Below are 15,158 nucleotides of genomic sequence, written 5' to 3' on the forward strand. Positions count from 1 at the left end.
CCTTTTTCTATCCAACTCTCCTATGACTAATTCAGAAGATGCCAGAGGAGGTTATAACCCAAGCAAGGATGACAGAAGCAAAGGCAGCCCGACTAAATAACAGGGAGAATACACCTTTTGTTTTAATGACAAATTGGAAATGGAGGGGACTGTAGCACTAGCTATTTTATTTGTGTTTTTGGTGTCAAATGATGCAGATTCAAACGTAGGCTTAATTAACTGGAAGCCCTGGGAGTCATCTGTCCTCACCTACCCGTTGGAATAACAAGCCCTGCTCACCTGGACACAACTCAGATCAAATGAGCTGATGCATGCAAAGCGCAATCGATATTATATGTGCTAATATTATTATTGGCATTGCCATTACAGTTGAAGTTGTGGGAAAATTTATACTGCCAATATGCTGAAAGGTATAGATTTCTCTGATAAAAATCACCTTTCCCAGGTACACTGGTCATCAGTCTGTCATTATTTTTTAGCAACATTGTTTTGTGTGCCTACCATATGCCAGGCACTGTGTTAGATGCTGCCACCATCAACAGTTAAGGTAAAATAGTACTTCTATCTCATAACGCACATCTGGTAATGAACAGGAGAGAGAGCTGAACAAGCCGTGGGTATAAACAGTGTGTAGAAAGCTTGGAACTGAGGAGTCAAGATGGATTGGTCGTTTTGAATACGACTGTTTAACAAAGTAACAATAGCAGCTATTACTACCACTATTCAACTATTAGGACTACCACTGCTACTGAGACATAAACTACAGCTATACACATGGACCTCACCAGATGGAATACACAGGAATCAAGTCGACTACATTTGTGGAAAGAGACGATGGAAAAGCTCAATATCATCAGTCAGAACAAGGCCAGGGGCCTGACTGAAACAGACCATCAGTTGCTCATATGCAAGTTGAAACTGAAGAAAATTAACGCAAGTCCAAGAGAGCCAAAGTATGACCTTGAGTATATCTCACCTGAATTTAGAGACCATCTCTAGAATAGATTTGACACGTTGAACACTAATGGCTGAAGACCAGATGGGTTATGAAATGATGTCAAGGACATCATACATGAAGACAGCAAGAAGTCACTAAAAAATAGGAAAGACAGAAAAGACAAAATGGAAACTCTGAAACTTGCTCTTAAATGTCGAGTAGCTAAAGCAGAAGGAATAAATGATGAAGTAAAAGAGCTGAACAGAAGATTTCAAAGAGTGGCTCTAGAAGACAAAGTAAAGTATTATGACATGTTCGAAGTCTGGAGATCGAAAACCAAAAGAGAAGAACATGCTTGGCATTTCTCAAGCTGAAAGAACTGAAGAAAAAATTCAAGCCTCAAGTTGCAATAGTGAAGGATTCTATGGGGAAAATATTAAGTGATGCATGAAGCATCAAAAGAAGATGGAAGGAGTACACAGAGTCATTATATCAAAAAGAATTGGTCAACATTTAACCATTTCAAGAGGTAGCATATGATCAGGAACCAATGGTACTGAAGTAGGAAGTCCAAGCTGCTCCAAAGGCATTGGCAAAAAACAAGGCTCCAGGAATTGACGGAATATCGATTGAGATGTTTCAACAAACTGTTGCAGAGCCGGAAGTGCTTGCTCAGCTATGCCAAGAAATTTGGAAGACAGCTACCTGGCTAACCAACTGGAAAAGGTCCCTATTTATGCCTATTCCAAAAAAAAAGGTGATCCAACCAAATGCAGAAATTATCTAATAGTATCATTAATATCACATGCAAGCAAAATTTTGCAGAAGATCATTCAAAAGTGGCTGCAGCAGTGTATTGAGAGGGAACTGCAGAAATTCGGGCTGGACTCAGAATAGGATGTGGAACCAGGGATATCATTGCTGATGTCAGATGGATCCTGGCTGAAAGCAGAGAACACCCAAAAGATGTTTACCTGTGTTTTATTGACTATGCGAAGGCATTCGACTGTGTGGATCATGACGAATTACGGATAACATTGTGAAGAATGGGAATTCCAGAACACTGAATTGTGTTCATGAGGAATCTGTACGTAGATCAAGAGGCAGTTGTTCAGCTAGAACAAGGGGATACTGATTGGTTTAAAGTCAGGAAAGGTGTATGTCAGGGTTGTGTCCTTTCATCATACCTATTCAATCTGTATGCTGAGCAAATAATCTGAGAAGCTGGACTATATGAAGAACAGTGCATGAGGAGTGGAGGAAGACTCATTAACAACCAGTTATGCACTTAACACAATCTTGCTTGCTGAAAGGACTTGAAGCAGTCACTGATAAAGATCAAAGATCACAGACTTCAGTATGGACTACACCTCAACATAAAGAAAACAAAAGTACTCATAAATGGACCAATTAGCAGCATCATGATAAATGGAGAAAACATTGAAATTGTCAAGGATTTCATTTTACTGGGATCCACAATCAACAGCCATGGAAGCAGCTGTCAAGAAATCAAAAGACACATTTCATTGGACAAATCTGCTGCAAAGAGCCTCTTTAAAGTGTTAAAAAGCAAAGATATCACCTTGAAGACTAAGGTGCGCCTGACCCAAGTCATGGTGTTTTCAATCACATTATATGCATGTGAAATTTGGACAATGAATAAGGAAGACTGAAAAATTCACACCTTTGAATTGTGGCATTGGGGAAGAATATTGAATATACTACGGACTGCCAAAAGAAGGAACATATCTGTCCTGGAAGAAGTACAACCAGAATGCTCCTTAGAAGCAAGGATGGCAAGACTGTGTCTTATATACTGTGAACAGGTCGTCAGGAAGAATGAGTCCCTGGAGAAGAACATCATGCTTGGTAAAGTAGAGGGTCAGCAGAAAAGAGGAAGACCGTCAGTGAAATGGATTGACACAGTGGCTACAACCACAGGTTTCCACACAGCAATGATTGTGGGCATGGCGCAGGACCGGCCAATGTTTGGTTCTGTGGTACATAGGGTCGATGTGAGTTGGAACTGACTCGAAGGCACCTAACAACAACAACACTGCTACTGCAGGTACTGACATTGCCATTTAAATTTAATAGCTACCTATGTATTGGGCCCTTCATACAAATTGTTTCTAACCATCACAATAATTTTGCAAGATAGATATTATCCTCATTTTACAGATGAGGGGACTGAGGCTCAGACAGGTAGGTAGCATACCCAGATAATAAGTGGCAGAGTTGGAATTCAACCCAAGATATTTCTGGCCTGAGAGCTTGCTGCATCCCAATATACGTTAGAGCAACATGAGTCTAATCCAGAGCAGACCACTAATTTTGGGTCTTAGAGTGGGGTCTTTTGAGTGTTGGATGGGGGAGGGGGTCAGTGAGAATGGGGAGCTAGAGAGCAGAAGAAGCAAAGACAGTAAAGATGAGCATGCAAATGGGTCCAGTCAAATCCTGACAGACAGGACAGGAAGAGGTTAGACATGTGTGTTTCCACTCCAGATCTTCTAGGCACCCAGGGGAATTGCTGATAACATACCTTATCTGATTCAAAGTGCTCAGGTACTTGGATGGAGACACAGAAGAAGTGCTTATCAAAACTATGAGTCCACCATGATTATATTAAATGCCAGAATCAGGATTTCCAAGGAGTTCAAAAATTTAGAAAATGTACTGAATCTAAAATAATAATAATTTAACAGGGTAAATGTAGATTGTGTTCTTATATTAAAAACTCAACTGCAAAACACAGAGGGGAGAAGATATGGCTAAACAACAAGATGTGAGAGAGACTTTTTTTGCCATCCTCTAAAAAAAAAAATTTTTTTTTTTTAACCTGGTATTCACCACCTGCCTGTCACTTTCTCCTACTGTGGTGGCCTGTGTATAGCTGTGACACTGGAAGCTATGCCACTGGTATTCTAAATACCAGCAGGGTCATCCGCAGTGGACAGGTTTTAGCAGAGCTTCCAGACTAAGACAGATTAGAAAGAAAGGCCTGGTGATCTATTTTTTAAAATAAACCAGTGAAAACCTTATGGATCACAACAACAACAGCAAATCAAAAACCCATTGCCGTCAAGTTGATTCTGACTCATAGTGACCCTATAGGGCAGAGAAGAACTGTCCCATATTGCTTCCAAGGAGTGCCTGGCTGGATTCGAGCTGCTGACTTTCTAGTTAACAGCCATAACTCTTAACTACTATGCCACCAGGGTTTCCAGGCATCACAGCAAGGATGGAGACAATTTAGAAAAACAAGAGTCAGTGAAAAGTTATTTTGTATTTGGTTGGAAGTTGAAAACGGGATTTAAAATCATGTAAAACCCCCAAAGCGAAAAAAAAAAAACACACCAAACCCATTGCAGTCCAGTGGACTCTGATTCATAGGGATCCCATAGGATAGAGTAGAATTGCCCCACAGGGTTTCCAAAGAGCAGCTGGTGGATTTGAACTGCCAACCTTTTGGTTAGCAGCTGAGCTCTTAACCACTGAGCCACCAGGGCTCCAAAGTCCCCAAGGCTCTCTTAATTACCTATTTGGATCACAACAGAACACTATCCAACTCCCTTGTTTGGACATGTCATCAGGAGGGATCATTCAGTAGAGGAAGGCATCATGTTCGGTGAAGCAGAGGAGGGAGACCATTGATGAGATGGATCGGCATAATAGATACAAAGATGGACTCAGGCCTGCTGGCAATTGTGAAGATGATGCAGGACTGGGCAACATTTCATTCTGTTGTGCGTAAGGTCACCATGAATTGGAATCAATTCAACGGCAGCTAACAGCAACCTTCCTATTGCCAAAACAGAATAACGCTGTGTTGGCTTGCATGCAAGGACGTTGTGAGGATGAGTACTAGGAAGTAAGCTCCCATTCAATTATGATGCATGAAGAATGGTTTCCGTAACTAAGGCTTTAGAGTCTGGACAAGAGAAGACAGAGTAGGGAAATGACAGCTATGGTGAGCCACTTAAAGGACCGCCATATGGAAGATGGATTAGATGATTCTGAGAGCGCCGGAGGGCAGGTGTGGATTCAGTGAGGAAAATCATAGAGTATTGATTTTAATTCATTATGGGGAAGAAGGATGTTCTAACAATTAAAGCTGTCCAGTGACTGACTGGGCTGCCTCATGCAGTAGTAATGAACCTACGGCCTACTTGAGAAAATTTAATTACTGCAAGTGCTCAAGTGCTCAACTTTATTTTTAATCCCCTTTTAGGAAATTGAAAATAATCTTGAATTATGAGGCCTAGTATATGGCTATATGATAGTGTCTTTCCAACACTGTGTGATTGGTTTTCATATTAATTTTTAGCTATTTTTTACTCAAAGTCAGAGACAGTGTTATTTCTTTGCTTTGTGCTTAATTGTGTTGGATATTTGCTGTGGAAAGACGCCAATGTATAGGTGCGCTTGCATCTCAAAATAAATAAATAAAGGAGTCACTGCCAAGGACCTCTCTCTTTTGATTAAAGTTGACTTCAAGATAGGAAATGATGTAAACTTTCTAACATATGTCTTAGCCCACTATGATGTAACAGTCTGTTGCATTGTTGGCTACTAGTACTGGACTGTCTTAATGTCCTTGATAGTCTCATACATTGCCTGGGCTACAGCAGTCATTCGGTTACTTTAAAAATAAATAAGTGATGAACTAGAGTTGTTAAAGCAGATTCTGAATAATAATAATATTTTACATGGGATGCTGTAAATTGATTTATGTACTGGGCCAAAGCTTGGTCTTAGGCTAAAGGGTGTTTTCATTTTTAAGACTATATAATTGTAGCCCCAGAATCCACTGTATGCACTTAGGAGTGGAGGGAACCCCAAGTAAAATAGAGAAGACTGTGGAAGGGCTGAAAGAATGAAGGCCAGCAGGGTCATCAACAGAGAGAGCGGATGCTGTGGAAGGTGTGGGCAATGAGCTGGGCCAAGTGAGCAGAGTATCTGCCAGAGTGTACTGGGAAAGGCAAAGTAACATAAGTGGATTGCATGCGATTAGCAAGGGGCAGGCTATATTTCCATAAGAAGCTATGATTTCTAGAGTAATCTATTTATGGCAAGGGGATGTAAGGCCTGGATTACGGGGGAGGGGAGGGAGATTGAAGGCAGAGGAGAGAATTTAATAGATAATGTCCAAGATTGTAGAAACTAGAGGATCATTTTTGAAAAAATAAGAAATTGCTATTCATCTACATGGGGTTATCAACAAGGAGGAAAGTAGGCAAACACACAGTTAAAAGAAGAACCTATTTGTGAAGTCGCTTGTTGTGATTTAGACTTGTGTGCTGAGCACTGAATCACAGGTTTGGTGAGTGATGACCTAAGGGTCTTGGGACCAGTTTATTTTGGGGATGGTGATCACTTCTTAGAAAGTTAAGGTTAGAGGGTTTGGCACCTTTCTTTAGAATGTGTAGGCACCTAACACTCTTGCCCTAAGTCCTCGGGGCTCAGATAAGACCAAAAAAACTCCTAAGGCTACCGGAAAATTCCCTTGTTAACCCCTTTGTTTACAGTCTTAGGGACTACTCCACCCCCTACCCCCTCTAGTTTCTCCTAGTCCACCCCTCCCTAGTGTCCATTTCTTTTCCTCTGCAGTCTACATGTCGGGGTGCAGGCTTTAATTACCTGTACGTGGCTTTCTTAGTGATGTCACCTCCTTTTCTGTTCTTATGCTCACCTTGCAAATCTAGAGGAGCCTCCATCATTCTAACCACCCTCCTTGTCCAGCCTGACTCAGGGCTGCTGACCACAGCTGGCGGGATCACACCAAATCCTAGACTGATGCCACCACAAACCAAACCAGTTGCCCAGGAGTTGATTCTGATTCATGGTGACCCCATGTGTTACAAAGTAGAACTGCTCCATAGGGTTATCTCGGCTGTAATTTGTGGAAGATGACTGCCAGGCATTTCTTCTGTGGCCCAGCTGGGTGGGTTTAAACCACCAACTTTTAGGTTAGTGGCCGAGTGCATATCATTGTCACTACCACGTGGGCTGAATTTGTAACATGGCAACACGATTGTAAAATCATTTTATGCTGCCCTGACAACTTTGTACTCAATTTCCCATAGTAACTATTTTATTTTAGAGTATTTCATTATTTTTTTGGAGCCCTGGTGGTACAGTAGTGAAGGGCTCGGCTGGTAACCAAAAGATCTGCAGTTCAAATCTACCAGCTGCTCCTTGGAAACCCTATAGGGCAGTTCTATTCTGTCCTATAGTGTTGCTCTTTTTTTTTTTTTTTTTTAAGTTTAGCAACCATTTTATATCTTCAGTATATTCTTTAAAGCACCTACCACACTCTTCCTGCTTCTGTCTCACCATCTAATCTACTCTGGCCGGGCTGTGTAGACAACCTTTAGGGCCCAGTGCAAAATAAAACCCAAGACCTCTAGTTTAAAATTTGAGAAAAATTGCCTTGAAAAGTACGAAGATGTCAAGTTTCTTTTCCTTTTTATTTTTGCAGTCTCTCTCCACATGTTGTGATACTCTTTATTTGCTACTAAATGATATTCTAAGTAAAATTAAAATTTTAAAATATTAGCCTGAATCTCAATGTTCATCTTTATATCATGCCAGGCCAATTCTAAATGCAAATATGTTGTTGTTAGTTGTTAGGTGCCATCGAGTCAGTTCCGACTCACCGACTCTGTGCAACAAAATGAAGGGCATTTAGCTTGTATGCGGAATCTCTGAGTCTACACATTCGCATCTGGTAACTTGTTCACGTGTATGCAGAATCTCTGAGTCTACACATTTGTGTCTGGAAACTTGTTTTCACGTGTATGCGGAATCTCTAAGTCTACACACTGGCATCTGGTAACTTGTTCACATGTATGTGGAATCTCTGAGTCTACACACTGGCATCTGGTAACTTGTTCACGTGTATGTGGAATCTCTGAGTCTACACATTCGCATCTGGTAACTTGTTCACGTGTATGCAGAATCTCTGAGTCTACACATTTCCAGCTGGTAACTTGTTCACGTGTATGCGGAATCTCTGAGTCTACACATTTGTGTCTGGAAACTTGTTTTCACGTGTATGCGGAATCTCTAAGTCTACACACTGGCATCTGGTAACTTGTTCACATGTATGTGGAATCTCTGAGTCTACACACTGGCATCTGGTAACTTGTTCATGTGTATGTGGAATCTCTGAGTCTACACACTGGCATCTGGTAACTTGTTCACATGTATGCGGAATCTCTGAGTCTACACACTGGCATCTGGCAACTTGTTCACGTGTATGTGGAATCTCTGAGTCTACTCATTGGCATCTGGTAACTTGTTCACATGTTTGCAGAATCTCTGAGTCTACACATTGGCATCTGGTAACTTGTTCACGTGTATGTGGAATCTCTGAGTCTACTCATTGGCATCTGGTAACTTGTTCACATGTTTGCAGAATCTCTGAGTCTACACATTGGCATCTGGTAACTTGTTCACGTGTATGCGGAATCTCTGAGTCTACACATTCTTATCTGGTAACTTGTTCACATGTTTGCGGAATCTCTGAGTCTACACATTCTTATCTGGTAACTTGTTCACGTGTATGCGGAATCTCTGAGTCTACACATTGGCATCTGGTAACCTGTTCACGTATTTGCGGAATCTCTGAGTCTACACATTCTTATCTGGTAACTTGTTCACATGTTTGCGGAATCTCTGAGTCTACACATTCGCATCTGGTAACCTGTTCACGTATTTGCAGAATCTGAGTCTACACATTCGCATCTGGTAACTTGTTCACGTGTATGTGGAATCTCTGAGTCTACACATTCGTATCTGGTAACTTGTTCACGTGTATGTGGAATCTCTGAGTCTACACGTTCGTATCTGGTAACTTGTTCACATGTATACATTTTGTGCCTACCAGAATGGTGGAAGAGCTGGACAAAACTAACTCAGATGTTTTCATTTCGACTCTTGTGTTGCATTACACCTACAAAATCTGCCTTCTGCTTACCTGGTGAGTCAAGAAAGACTGAAAGGCAAATAGAGGAACTCTGAGCTGCGCCATTTCCCCCTGCCTTCTATGCCAGCATAAAAAAAAAAAAAAAACCAAACCTGTTGCCATGGAGTTGATTCCAACTCATAGTGACCCTGTAGGGCAGAGTAGAACTGCTCCATAAGGTTTCCAAGGAACACCTGGTAGATTTGAACTGCCGACCTTTTGGTTAGTAGCTGTAGCTCTTAACCACTATGCCACCAGGGTTTCCAATGCCAGCATTAGGTAGTTGACTGATATAGGCAAGTAACACTAGTAAGAATGACATGGTAGGAATCCTTGGTTATTCTGTTTCTTAGAATGCCATCGGGTCATTGCCTTCCCCCTGAACTTGAAACAAGTTCTGTTTTCAACAGGCCTTTGGGGATGTCAGCACACCCACTCACTCAAACATAGGCATAACACACTCACCTGTATGCACGCTGAGTCCACGCATTGGTGGTCCACAGGAGTTGAGTGCTCACGGGCATCTCGAATGCACTCTGTGAATAGTTGTACTACCTCCTCTTCATTGTCTCATGCAACGTCACTTACAACACAAGTTCAAAGATAAAATTACAGAGGTTTCAAGATGGCAACTCAGAGCATTGAGTCAAGTGAGGGGACCTTGTGAACTCTGCGTCCTGTGCGACTGCATGAGTCATAAGCACATGAAGCTGCCCCTGCTGCCAACATTCCAGGGTGAATAACCCCACCTGCATGTGAACTTCCCCCCGAACACCCCACACTACAGATGCACCCGCCCTCATCCTCTTATTTTAATTTCACCTTAACTTGGCCTTCCTCATCCAAGACCAATTTCTCAGCCTTGGCTTTAGGGTTCACTTCCTTCCTGCAGATTCTTGCCTTTATTTTAATCCTGTTTTCCCACATTTTCAATCCCTCAACGGGTATCATCACCACATTTTATAAAGTTGCTCAAGTCTCCCTCATTCAACAATAGCAACAACCCCCACAAAACTCAGCACACACACACACACACACACTCACAAAATCTATAACTTTCAACTCTCATGGCTGCCCTTTCTCCACATACACACATCTCCCACCAAATCTCCTCAGTCATGTTCTCAGTTCTTTAACTCTGATTCCCTCTTTTTAAAAATATCAGGAATACTCCAGGGACAGAGGGAAAGGATGGAGGCCCAGGCTGCTTAGTGTCAATGGATCCACACCCCCGGGTGTCAGTTTTCATCCTGCCATTTGCGGTCTGCATGAGTAGCAGTGAGTTGGAAGGGAATCGTTCTCAACATGAAGTTAAACATTCTTTTATCCCAGGAGTGCCACTCGATCTTCCAAACCTGAAATGTTTTCAGCACAGTGAGGGCACCCTGGCAGCTCACAGAGCAAAGCATGCAGGTGAAAATTAAAACACTGACTAAACATCTGGGTGTTTGGAGTTTTTTTTTAACATGCTTGACTTTTTAGAGCAGTTTTAGGTTTAGAGAAAAATTGTGCAGAGCGCTCCCATATGCTCCTCTTCCCTCTGCACTCTTTCCCCTGCTATCAGCATCTTGCCTTGGTGGGGTACATTTGCTGTAACTGAAGAAGCAATATTGGTTTGCTATTAGTAACTGAAGTCCATGGTTCAGCACTGGCACTGCACTGAGCCTGGCCAGCTGGAAAATCTACCCTTCTAATCTAGACTAGAAAAAAAAAAATTGAAATGACCAAATTTCTATTTTAAGAAGTCATACTGCAGGACCAACTTTCTGTTTCTTAAGTCTGAACAACTCTCCATTATATACTCTGCCATGTTATTCCAAGGTCTTTGCATGGCACATTTGCACTGAGCTACTAATCGAAAGGTTGTTGGTTCAAAACCACCCAGTGGCAACATGGAAGAAAGGCCTGATGATCTCCCTCCTTAAAGATGACCGCAAAGGCAGCCCCGTGGAGCAGTTCTGCTCTGTAACACATGGGGTCACCATGAGTCAGGGTCGACTCAGCACAGTGGGTTAGGATTTCTTTCTGTTGTTGTTGGTCTGGGTTGTTCCCTCGTAAGGCTAACATTTGCTTTCTGTGAGAATGCTTGATCCAAATTCATTACAGAAGAAAAAAAATGGGATACAATCTTTTTCTAAAGTTCTTTTCTATATATTCATCTGTTTTGTAATGTTGAGGGTTGAGATAACTGAGCTTTCAGTTTTCAGTATCAAATCGTCAATAACTATTCAGACATGTGTTTGCTTGTTTGGCTGTGTGTTTACTTAGTTCAACCAGAGTGTGGCTCTCAATTCCTCGGATTTTCTCCCAGTCCCCAACTCAAAGGACTCTAAAGGGGAAAAAAAAACTTCCTTCTTTCTACAGTTACGGACAAACTAATTTCTGCAAAAGTTTCAGTATGTCAACCCTCTATAAACCAAAAAAACCAAACCCATTGCCATAGAGTCAAAAGTGATTCATAGCAACTCTACAGGACAGGGTTCCCAATGAGTGGGTGGTAGATTTGAACTGGCGACATTTTGATTAGCAGCTGAGCTCTTAACCACTGCACCACCAGGGCTCCCAGCCCTCTATACTTCCTTTTAAAATCTAAAATACGGCAAATATCAAACATAATCATAGGACCATGAAGAGTTAATAGAACATAATTAAACTAAAATATTAAAGCAGCACACAGTTCACATATTTTCTTTCATTAAGATGACCACGTTTTATGTTCATTCAGGCTAGTGCTAGAGAATTACCTTTGTCTAAATTGGATGGTTTAGATAGTTTTTGCTGAGCATTCATTTCCTTGTTGTAACCCTTCACTCAATAAATAAAGGAATTTCCTAAAATAGGAAAGGAGGTATGGAGAAGCCGTTGCAGGGGCTCCAGACCAGGGCTCTCTGTCCCTTTTCCTCATCATCGCTAATCAGATCTGTGACTTTGGGGGTTCCCTGATTTGTCCTAATGATGGGTTTTGATCCTTAGGGTCTCTTCTCATTAGAAACGACTCTGTGACTATTCATCCGTGAGTTTAAACCAATATACATTATTATGTGGCTGTGATTGGAAATACTGGGTGTCGATGCGTCGGAAAAGGTGATGCAAACAGTTTGTGTTGAGCTGCTAACATAAAGGTTGGCAGTTCAAACCCACTCAGTGAAACCACAGAACAAAGGCCTGGCAACCTGTTTCTGTAAAGATTACCACAGAAGAAAGGCCTGGCAATCTGTTCCTGTAAAGATTACCACGAAGAAAACCCTGTGGAGCAGTTGCAATTTCAGTCCAGGAAACTAACACACATCCTCGCTGCCCAGTCACCCAAAACAAACCATCTTGGTAAAAGCAGTATATTCATTATGCAAGTACCTTTTCAAGAAAGTTCCATCTTGTAGCGCTACACCCAGACTGCCCCCCCCCCCGGCCCTTCCCAAGTCCCCACTGCCCGTCACTGCCTTTCTCGTCAGGGATGATGGTGGAGATTACACTCAATTATTTTGTTTTACTCCTTATGAGTGTTTCCTCACAGAAAGATCAACAGAAATAGGAAATCATTGATCAGCAAATCATTGAGTCCGGAGACCTTAATTTAAAACACAGACACACATGCGCGCACACACACACACGCTATACCTGAGGTGTAAGCAATCCTCCAGTCTTTTTGTCTCAGGGTAGTGAACCCCTCATATAAATCTTCCATCTTTTCTTCTCTCCTCTCCTCTTTTCTCCTCGTTCTCTCTCTCTTCCTTCTTTCTTTGTTATTTCAAGAGATACAGTTGGGGGAGGGAAGAGGGCTTCCTGACTACCCTATAATTTTGTGAAATGACATACACCTAACAGCAGCTAGGTGGGAAATCTCTCACAGCCAAGAGGCCTGGCTGCAACCTTAAGTTTACCCTTGAGGATCCCCCACAATTTCTTCCATTTGCTTCCATCCACAGACCCCAGAATGAGCTTGCTGCATTCGAAACAGAGATCAATATTTATGCTGTATGCCAGCTTCCACTGAGTGGTTTTCGCACACCCATAAATTAATAGATAAACTTGTTAAGATCTCTAGGGAAAAAAAAAATTAAATTTGTTGATGTAAATTGTTCCTCAGCTGGGAGTCCAGACAAAATAATCACACAGTTTTACTTGTTGACAGTCGCATTTCCTTAAATCAATTACTTCCATGATTTTTCTGTACAACCCGCTTACGGTGACTTTCGGTTTGTTAGAGCACCAGCTAATTGTCCTCTCTCTTATTACTAATGATATCGGTTTCCTTTTTTCTAAAATACAGTACTATAAAGTCTTCTGAAATTGGAGCTTTAACTGACCTCCAGTTGAAAAGAAATTCTTGTCCATCATCCCATCTTCTTATTTGAAAAAGTGCATTTTGATTGCAATAAAAGAAAAGAAACAATGCTTCCTCGTCATTTAAGTGAGTAAAAAGGCCCAAAACAAAATGAGCTGCCATCCTAAAGGAGTGTGTTCTAGTGGTAAGTGTTGGGGAAAAAAAGAGGAAGAAACCAAGTGCCGTACGAATCAGCAGGGGGCGGTAGTAGACACGTTTTAGGCGCAGGGGGCGAATGTGGTTCTGCCTAGTACCAGCTGCAGATTCACTGAAGCAGAGAAGGGGGACACTAAGTAGCACCTCCCCTGTTCTCATGGCTGTCTACTGCTTGAGTTACTGCTGTCTCAGGTATATGAAGGGAAGAGTACCCAGATTTATCCTGTTGGAAAACAATATTTCCCAATCAGCCCTATCTCACTGTCAAGTCTACCACCCATCTGTCCATTTTTCCTGCTGTGATGGCTTGCAAGTTGCTGAGATGCTGGAAATTATGCAAATACCAGCAGAGTCATCCATGGTGTACAGGTTTCAGCAGAGCTTCCAGACTAAGACAGACTAGGAAGAAAGCCCTGGTGATCTATTTTCAAAAATTAGCCAATGACTGTTTTATGGATCATAATAGAGCATTTTCCGACTCCCTTGCTGCTTTGGACATGTCATTACTGGAGGAGGACATCATCTTTGGTGAAGTAGAAGGCCAATAAGGCAGGGGAGACCCTTGGTGAGATGGACTGGCACAGTAGCTGCTATGACGGACTCAAACATGCTGGCAGGATCGGGCAACGTTTGTTCTGTTATACATGAGTTTGCCATGTGCTGGAGTTGACTCAACAGCCGCTATCTATTTAATTGTAAATTAATTTTTCCTAATATTCACTCATCTTAGTTTTTTAGTGCTGCCGTAATTGGAATACCACAAGGAGTGGCTTTAACAAACCATCTTTTTCACAGTTTAGGAGGCTAAAAGTCTGCATTCAGGGCCCTGGGTCTAGAAGAAGGCTGTCTCTCGGCCTGTTCAGGTGAAAACCCTCGTCTCAGCTTCTCTAGCTGGACACCCTTGGAGTTCCTGGGCCTGTAGACTGGTCTGCCTCTGCTGTCTTCGTAGTGTCTGGTCTTCTCCTGTGTCTGCCTTCTTAGGTACCTAGTCTTCTCTTTTATATCTCAGTGATTGGCTTCAGGCCTCCTTAACATAACTAAGAAAACCCTGCTCCCAAATGGCATTACATCCAGAGGGATAGGTGTTAGGATTTACAACCTGTATGCTTTTTTTGAGTGGGGGCACAATTCAGTCCACAACATCAGCTTAAACTTTCTCTCCTGGTGTTCTAGGAGGCTCCTCCTACAGACCTGGCACCCTGGTGAGCCCTCCTTCTCCTCTCCACAAGGTCTGGTGAAATGCTGTTACCTCCTGCACACCCTTGCTTGGTCTACTTCAGGTGTATTTAGTTTTGTCTCTGTCCTCTCACGTTTGCCAGAAAGAAAGGAAAGGGCTGCTTTGATGTGAACACTTTTCTGTTTTTGTTTGTTTTCTTGTTTTTCTGGGAGGGGGGTGTTGTTTGGGTTTTTGAGTTTTTATATAAGAATGGGTTTAGAATTAATATTTATTTGGGCAAGTCAGGGTTTCTATTGAGAGACATATTTACTCACATGAACAAGAGCTCAATGGATTCACAGGAAAGAGAATGTGAGTGCTTCCTTCCTTTGGAGAAGTGGTGCACAGTCAGCTGAGTATGCCATAGAACAAGTAACAGTGTTTCTAGACAGAAGATGAGAGGCGCCTCACATGTCAATGTCCTCCTGTAGGATCCCTTTTGCCCTCCGTTGTAACATTGTATACCTCTTTTACTCTGTGCCATTGTTTTTTCTCTTCTATACTCAGCCTGTCTCCCTATGACCAATGGTTATAATGAGAAGAGATAACACAAAGA

The sequence above is a fragment of the Elephas maximus genome, chromosome 1 (genome assembly GCF_024166365.1).
Source record: "Elephas maximus indicus isolate mEleMax1 chromosome 1, mEleMax1 primary haplotype, whole genome shotgun sequence".
NCBI lineage: Eukaryota > Metazoa > Chordata > Mammalia > Proboscidea > Elephantidae > Elephas > Elephas maximus.